Source organism: Tiliqua scincoides, chromosome 5, assembly GCF_035046505.1.
Source record: "Tiliqua scincoides isolate rTilSci1 chromosome 5, rTilSci1.hap2, whole genome shotgun sequence".
In the NCBI taxonomy this organism is placed as follows: domain Eukaryota; kingdom Metazoa; phylum Chordata; class Lepidosauria; order Squamata; family Scincidae; genus Tiliqua; species Tiliqua scincoides.
Window position 1 is genome coordinate 126,918,848 of NC_089825.1, and position 7,427 is coordinate 126,926,274.

Consider the following 7,427-nt stretch of genomic DNA (forward strand, 5'->3'; position numbering starts at 1 on the left):
AGTTTGCACTAGGCGCTTTGCAGCTGGGGCCGCAAGCCACTGTATGCGACTGCGTAATTAAAGGGCCAAGCTGGAGACTTGGAGGTGTGCGGTGTGTGTTTTCTGTGCAAATTGGGCTTGCATCTGAGCTTGTTGCTATCTGGGAAGCCATGGACCACTTGGAGGGTGCAGTGTTACTAGGGGCCCCAGTGAAGCATTGTAAATTGAAGGGGGAATGTTCAGCATGCTTGGCTTTGGTACCAGCCTTCTGGGGTGCTGGGCAGAGGCTGTGTTCTCTGCACGCACAGGCCAGCTGATCCCCAGAGGAGGCCTCCAACTCATGCCTTGCCCACGGAGGGGGCAGGATGAGTGAAGGAAGCTGCCATATTCCAAGTTGGACCGTCAGTCCATTTAGCCTGGACTGTTTGCTCAGGCTTGCAGGGGCTCTCCAAGGCCACTTGCCCAGACTTGCTGCCTGGTTTGTGCTGAAGGTGTGAAGAGGAAAAGGAGGGAAGCCCTTATAGCAGGGCAACGTGGCCATGCACATTGTACATTCTGAATCCATTCAGACCTCTGCTCAGACAGCTTGAACTCGTTTTGACTGGTTCTTCAGTGATCGTTTCCCACGCACCTCTGCTGACTGAATCCGAGCAAGGGGTGAAAATTCCCCTACAGGTGCTGTGGAGCACTGAACATAAGAACAGCCCCACTGGATCAGGCCATAGGCCCATCTAGTCCAGCTTCCTGTATCTCACAGCGGCCCACCAAATGCCCCAGGGAGCACACCAGATAACAAGAGACCTCATCCCGGTGCCCTCCCTTGCATCTGGCATTCTGACATAACCCATTTCTAAAATCAGGAGGTTGCGTATACACATCATGGCTTGTACCTCGTAATGGATTTTTCCTCCAGAAACTTGTCCAATCCCTTTTTAAAGGCGTCCAGGCCAGATGCCGTCACCACATCCTGTGGCAAGGAGTTCCACAGACCAACCTGGGCCCTTGCGTGTTCAAAGCTCCACCACAGAACTACAAAGCCTCCTCCTTTCCATGGGGGGGGGGGGGAGCTCCTTGCAATCTGGCTTGCTCCAGAAATGCTCCCCATAGAATTCTAGAAGGGTCTGGGCCCCATTCAGGAACCCCCCCATGCCATCTCCCCACAGATCAATAGATGCGATCCAAACCGCACTGTTCTACCAATGTAGGACCTATTTCCAAATGGCTCAAGTAAGTCAGCCTTGCCACAGGGGAGGGTAAATCCTCAAGGTGGATCTTGACACTAGGCCCTGAGAACAGACCATGCAAGGGGGAGAAGGCCTCATCTCAGTCCCTTCACTCCCACCAGGTAGAGCCTATTTGAGGATCTTGCAAGCAAGAATGCGCAGAGAATATCTGGCCACTGGAGAGTCCTGAACTCCCTTTGACACCTGACGAGGGACCTGACCCAGCTATTGCCTCAGAGCAGCCAGGCCCATTAAAGGTCAGTCACATCACCTTGGAGCCTTGGTGATTCCCTGCATTGCCGGCCAGTGTGCTGCATGGGATGGTTAAGGTGCTGGATTCCAGGCAGGCAGAAGGTCCAGGTCCAAACCCTGGCTTAGCCATGCAGCATCCTGGGTTACCTTGGGCCAGTTGGTCTCTCTCTCAGCCTAGCCTACCTCACAGGGTTGTTCTGTGGATCAAAGAAGGGGGAGGAGTCATGCACACTGCCTTGGGCTCTCTGAAGGTAGTGCAGCATATCTGTGTGGAGAAGAAACAAATAAGCAGAACCCCAAACACCTTCCCTACTTGCATAGCAGACGTGTTAGTGGGTGTAGCTCTGTCCTTGCTCCTGGATACGCCAGGCCCTGAAGCCACAGGGAGAGGAGGGGGAGGTGACCACGTGCCACGTTCCTTTCCGTCACCAATGCCACTTTTTGCCCTCTTTTCACCTCCAGCTGACATTATCCTTCTGGCCGTGTGGCGGCCAGAACTGCACGCGCTGTTCCAAATGCGGTGCTTTGAGTTGGCCCCTGGCAACCACAGTGGCGAGGTGGTCAAACTATGGTCAACCTGAAGCTTCTGAGTCAGATTCAAATTCCTTCTTTCGGATATCTTGCCCAGACCCAGACAAATATCTTTCGGATACATTTTGCACCCTTTCCCCCTCAGCATCGCCTCCCCCCCCCCACAACTCTTCCCAACTTCTTCCCCCTGGCTCTTTCCCAGCAACCTGTGCCCCTCACATGTGATAATGTCACAAGAAGTTGTTATAAAATGCCAGCATTGTAAACGCCTTGCCTGCCACGTGGGCACTGAGGGAACAAGCCTCATCTGTTGTCTCCTCTCAGTCTTGACTGGCAGAAGCCTCCTCCCCATACCAAGCCCCCCCACCCAAGGCTCTCAGGAAGAGAAAGAGCCTTCCCAGACCTGCCACTGGGAATCTTTTTTAAAAGCTGGAGCGGCCAGAGATGGAACCTGCAGGTGAGTGGAAACCTGACATGTCTGGGAACAAAGGAATTGGAGCAGGGATGTGTGGTGGTGGTGGGGGGGGAGGCACAGCCTTCTCACCAGAGCCCTTCGAAAACCGCCACCACTGCCACTGTGTGAGGTGGTCAAGCACACTCAAACCACGCGTGGAGTGTAGAGAGCGTGGAGCACTTGGGTTGAGAGTGCTTGAGCGCCTCACACGGAGGCGGCGGTGCTTTTTGAAGGGTTCCGGTGGGAGCCTCCCCACCCTCTGCACGTCCCTGACTTGGAGTCCTGACCCTGCGTAGCTACGCTCCCTGGAACCAGACACGCCGTCCATCTAGCTCAGCTGCATTGTCTGCTCTGACACAGAGCTAGGCATTCCCTGCGTGAGGGGCATGTGCTCTGCTGGTGACAGGACTGGCCCATCCATGAGGCCAGCTGAGTTGGTGAGGGCACCCACCTCCACACTCCATTCACCTCCTATTTCCCCCCATTACCCAGGACTGGAAAAGAAAGAAAGGGGGGCAGAACGGAAGTAGAGAATGTTGGACCCCCAAGCCTACCCTCTCTTCTCCACCAAACCCTTACTTCCATGCTGTCTGTCACAATAGCCATCCAGGGGGGTTCAATCAAAATGTGCGCTAAATGAGTTAATGGACCAAATGTATCTAAGCACATTTTAATATAAAATTGCATACATGAAAGCCTACAAGTAAACAAACAAAATATGTAGATGACCGCGGAAAAGCATCACAGCCACCTGCCTATAAGTCGATCCCACAGATAAGTCGAGGACAGGTTTTGAGCAAAACAATTCATGGAATTTTCTATAACCCTCAGATAAGTCGGGGGTTAAACTTAGGGGGGTGTCTGACTATAGTTTTGTCTGATTTTACCTGAGGCCGGATCCTGAAAAATAACCTACCACTAATTGTTACCTAAGAACTGTAGTCTCCAATTTAAAACATAGTAAAAGATCATAAGATACATTTTTATTCTTTTTAAATTCTGGTCTTCACCACCTTTTTGTAAACACTATCAGAGTAAGTGCACTTTAAATAGCATACCAGTGAAACAGTGGTTCCCAACCTGGTATTCATGTACTACTCTGAGGGACACTCAACAGGACCTTTAGGGGTACTTGAAAAAGAATGGCAGAAAAAGGCAGGTTGTGCTCCACAATGCTTTGCAGTTGCCAGCAAGGCAGGAAGGAAGATAGCTAGTTGGCTGTGAAAGCCCCACCAATAGCTAGTTTTTGGTCTCATCTATGAACCAGTGATTGAAAACCAGCACAGTAAAAAAGCTGAAACATACTATGGAAAGTGATCCATCACCCAGAATTTCTCAGCACACTTCTGGTGCAAAACAGTGCAAAGGCAGAGTCTTCTGTTCTTCAAACAGATAAAAAGAGAAAGCACTGTGATGAATAAATGAAGTCTGGGCTTTCATATGGAGGAGATGAGGGCTTGTATTATTAATTACAAACATTTTGCTAATATGAAGGGTACAATTTATGGAAATGGGCTGCCAAGGGATATGCAAATGAAATGGTTTGCATATCCCACTGCAACCACTGCAGGAGAACCAGGAATCAAATCCACCTTTAAGGTGTCCAGTGTGTTAAGCCAGAAACTCTACGTACAGCCCATAACACATAACTGGGAGTGTGCAATTCAGTTCACAGCAGAGAGATGCAGCTGCATAGACTTGCAACCCTTTTTTCTCAGAAGCAGACCCACTGCTTTCCATGGGTGTTATTCTTAAGTAATGGTGCACTGAACTGTAGCCTGGGACTTTGCTTCAAATGGAAAGGAGGATCCCGTCCTGGTGTTGAAAAAAACAGATCTCTGCTCAGATCTCTGCTCTGTTCTGCAAAACAGAACCAGGCTGCAAAAAGCATTTGCAAAATGGAACAGAGGAGAATAAAAGGTTAACTTTGGCTGGAATTTCCCAGGGAAGTTATTATAGAAACAAATGAGCTGCTTGAGAAAGAAAGGAAACTGTTCAGATTTGAAAGGCTCTGCCCTCTGATTGGCCTGGAGATAAGGCGGAGTGAGAATTGGAGCTTGATTACTTGGCAAAAATTTTACATACTACAGGTTGAGACTCATTATTATGAGTTCTGTTCCAAGAACAGATGGCAAAAAACACTATGGCAAATCAATTAAAAAAACAAAGTTGCTCCAGTGATTTAAAAACAGCCTAGCTGACCTTTGTGATGTAAGATAAGAGTCATTAAGAAGACAATCTATCAATCAGTCCTCCTCCAAGTGCTTACAAAGGTGCTTCACTCAGCCCCTCCCTTCACCAAAGCAAAGTGATCACCTTTCTTTCACGTGCTCAGGGAGAAGGGAGGGGTCCGCTGGAGAGAGAAGGACTGGATTGCCAGCCAGCTGCCCTCTCTCTCTCTCTCTCATTAAGGAGGCTGTTGTTAAAGGACTGTTCAGTTTTTTAAACTGATTTTAAAGGGGTGCATTTTTCCCTTCTGCAGGGATCAGCACATTCCTTCTCATTTGCAGGGGCCATTCGTGTTGAGTCAAATCCTTGTATAAAAATTCTGTGTATAAATAGGCTGGACCTGTATAGTATCTGCAGTAAGTAGTTATAAAACCTCTTGTTTTATTGACTGTGAAATGATTTAGTAAAAATATTAATTTCGTTGCTTATTTTTACCCTACCGTGGGTGACCCTTAGGCGTGCGGCCCAGTTGGGAGCAAATGGTCCAACTGGCTTAAAGCTGGACCTGTGCTGAGACTTGCTGGGTCGATCACATTGCTTGCAATCCATCTCAGTGGCCTGATCTCCATTAGCAACATCTGTGTCTAAGGGCCCAATCCTATCCAACTTTCCAGTGCTGGTGCAGCCACAATGCAGCTGAGAAAAGGGAACAAACCTTCCCTTATTTGGAGGAGGCTTCCATGACTGCCCCCCTACCATAGGCTATAGCATATGCCCCATGGGCACGGCTGCACCAGCGCTAGAAACTTGGATAAAATTTGGCCCTAAGTCCCTTAATCAACTGGCTGCCCAGTTTCACAGTCTAGTGCAAAAATACCCATAATTTCAGCAATCTGGAGAGTGGGAGAATAAAGGAAGGGGGTCAACAGTTGGTCAGCAACCTCACGCACCATGAGGTCTTGGGCCAACCCTGTGTTGCCAAAGGAGCTGCTTTTAGGGAATTAATCCAAATCACACAGCTCTGCTGGAGCAAGGATTGGAGGACTGGAGAACCAACCAGCATGTTGCAAAAAATTCCCTTCCTGGAAGAAAGAGATGACTTCACTCAAAGATCACAGTTTTATTATAAATGAATAAAGATGCGGAATAAAGATGTGTTTCTTTACTATAAAATTATGGTGGTGGTTGGCAACCTTCAGTTTCAAAAGACTATGGTATAAGCCTACAGCACCCAGTATTCCCAGGCGGTCTCCCATCCAAGTACTAACCAGGCCTGACCCTGCTTAGCTTCCGAGATCAGATGAGATCAGGCATGTGCAGGATAACAGCTGACCCACATATAATTATGGTGGTGTTTGCTTGTACAGATGGACCTCAGTAAACATGGGGGATCTGTTCCCGGACCCCCCATAGATACCGAAACCTGTGGATTAGTGAATCTGCGGGTCTGGTTCAATATGACTTCTGGACATGACTGGAGATGTTCTCCTGTTGTGTTCTGAGACCTGGAGAGGCTGTGCGTGGCCTCTGTGGGCCTCAGAAATGCCTCTAGAGGTACTGGAAAGGCACTTCTGGTTTTAAATGCCTTTACAACACCTCTCTTTCTGAGGCCTGGCAGGTCGTGTGAGGCTTCTGTGGGCCCCAGAAAACCTCCTGAATGTGACAGGAGAACACCTCTGGTCACATCTGGGAGCTCAGGTCCACAGTGGAACACACAGTGAGTTAAATCCATGGGTTTTGAACCTGCGGATCAACAGGGCGAACTCGTAATGCAGAGTATATTTGGTGCATCCAAAGAAATGAGGAAAAAAGGGTCATTTTAACTCATTTTTGCTTGGCCCACAGATGTACACATTTGGTCCCTGTTGTGTATATGCAACAGATATGGCTTAAGTGAAAGGATTTGTAGGATTCCCCGCTCTCCCACTCCAGCGGCTAGTGAAAGAGGGTTGGCAAAGAAGGTTTTTAAGGGCAATATATCTATCTGAAGGAGATTTTAGGGTGGCCTTGCCAGGTATGCAGAAGTTTTGATCAGTACGGGGACTCTGTCGAGGTGCAACACACACAGGGGATAGTTGCACACAGGAGAAGCCAGTTTGCTGTTCAAGATTCTTCTATATTTAAGGAGTCTTAGAGTTGCTGCTAAGTGTGGCTCTGGGGATCAGTGAACTATGTTATTAGGGTGGAAGAAAGGGGCCTAGAGAGCCCTGTTTTAATGCACAGATGTGTGACTTGGCAACTGAATGGTTTAGGAACGAGGGCTGATGTACCTGCTCCTGGCCCACAATTAAGGGAAATCCTTCTAATCAGAATATATTTTTTATTTCAAAATAGATACCACAACAGTGCTATGGAATGCAATTAATTACAAAGTCTTACCATACTTTTGGGGGGGAGGGCAGGGGAGAATGCAAGTAACTAGTCTTGCCTTGGACACCAAATAGCCTGGCACAGGTTCAGGGCATACGTGCCGCCCTTGCTGTTCTTCTAAGTGCCACAACTCCTAAAAGGCGGTGCCCTCGCAGGGGGGGCGTTGAACTTAGGAGAAGGCCAGGATTGGGAGATAAGGGAGACTTTGTTTCTCAGAATCAAAGGGGGACTCAGCAAAAGAAAGGCTGGAGGGCTGCAGGACTGAGAACTGGGGTCTCTCCACAAAACCATCTGGGTCCTAGGGGCGGAGCTGTCACTGGAGAAGGTGGGGTTGTCCAGCCAGCAGAGATTGGGCACTTTTTACAAAATCCATCCTGGGAGGGAAGCTGAGGTGGGGTGAGGGGTACAAAAAGGCCTCCTCTGCCCCTGCCAGCTGCCCTTCCCAGTGA

The 7,427-nt window shown here is 48.9% G+C and overlaps 1 pseudogene; it reads right to left on the reverse strand.

The window, feature by feature from the left end:
* Positions 1–5,827: 5,827 nt before the first annotated feature.
* Positions 5,828–5,941, reverse strand: LOC136654436 (5S ribosomal RNA; annotated as a pseudogene).
* Between the last annotated feature and the right edge of the window lie 1,486 nt (positions 5,942–7,427).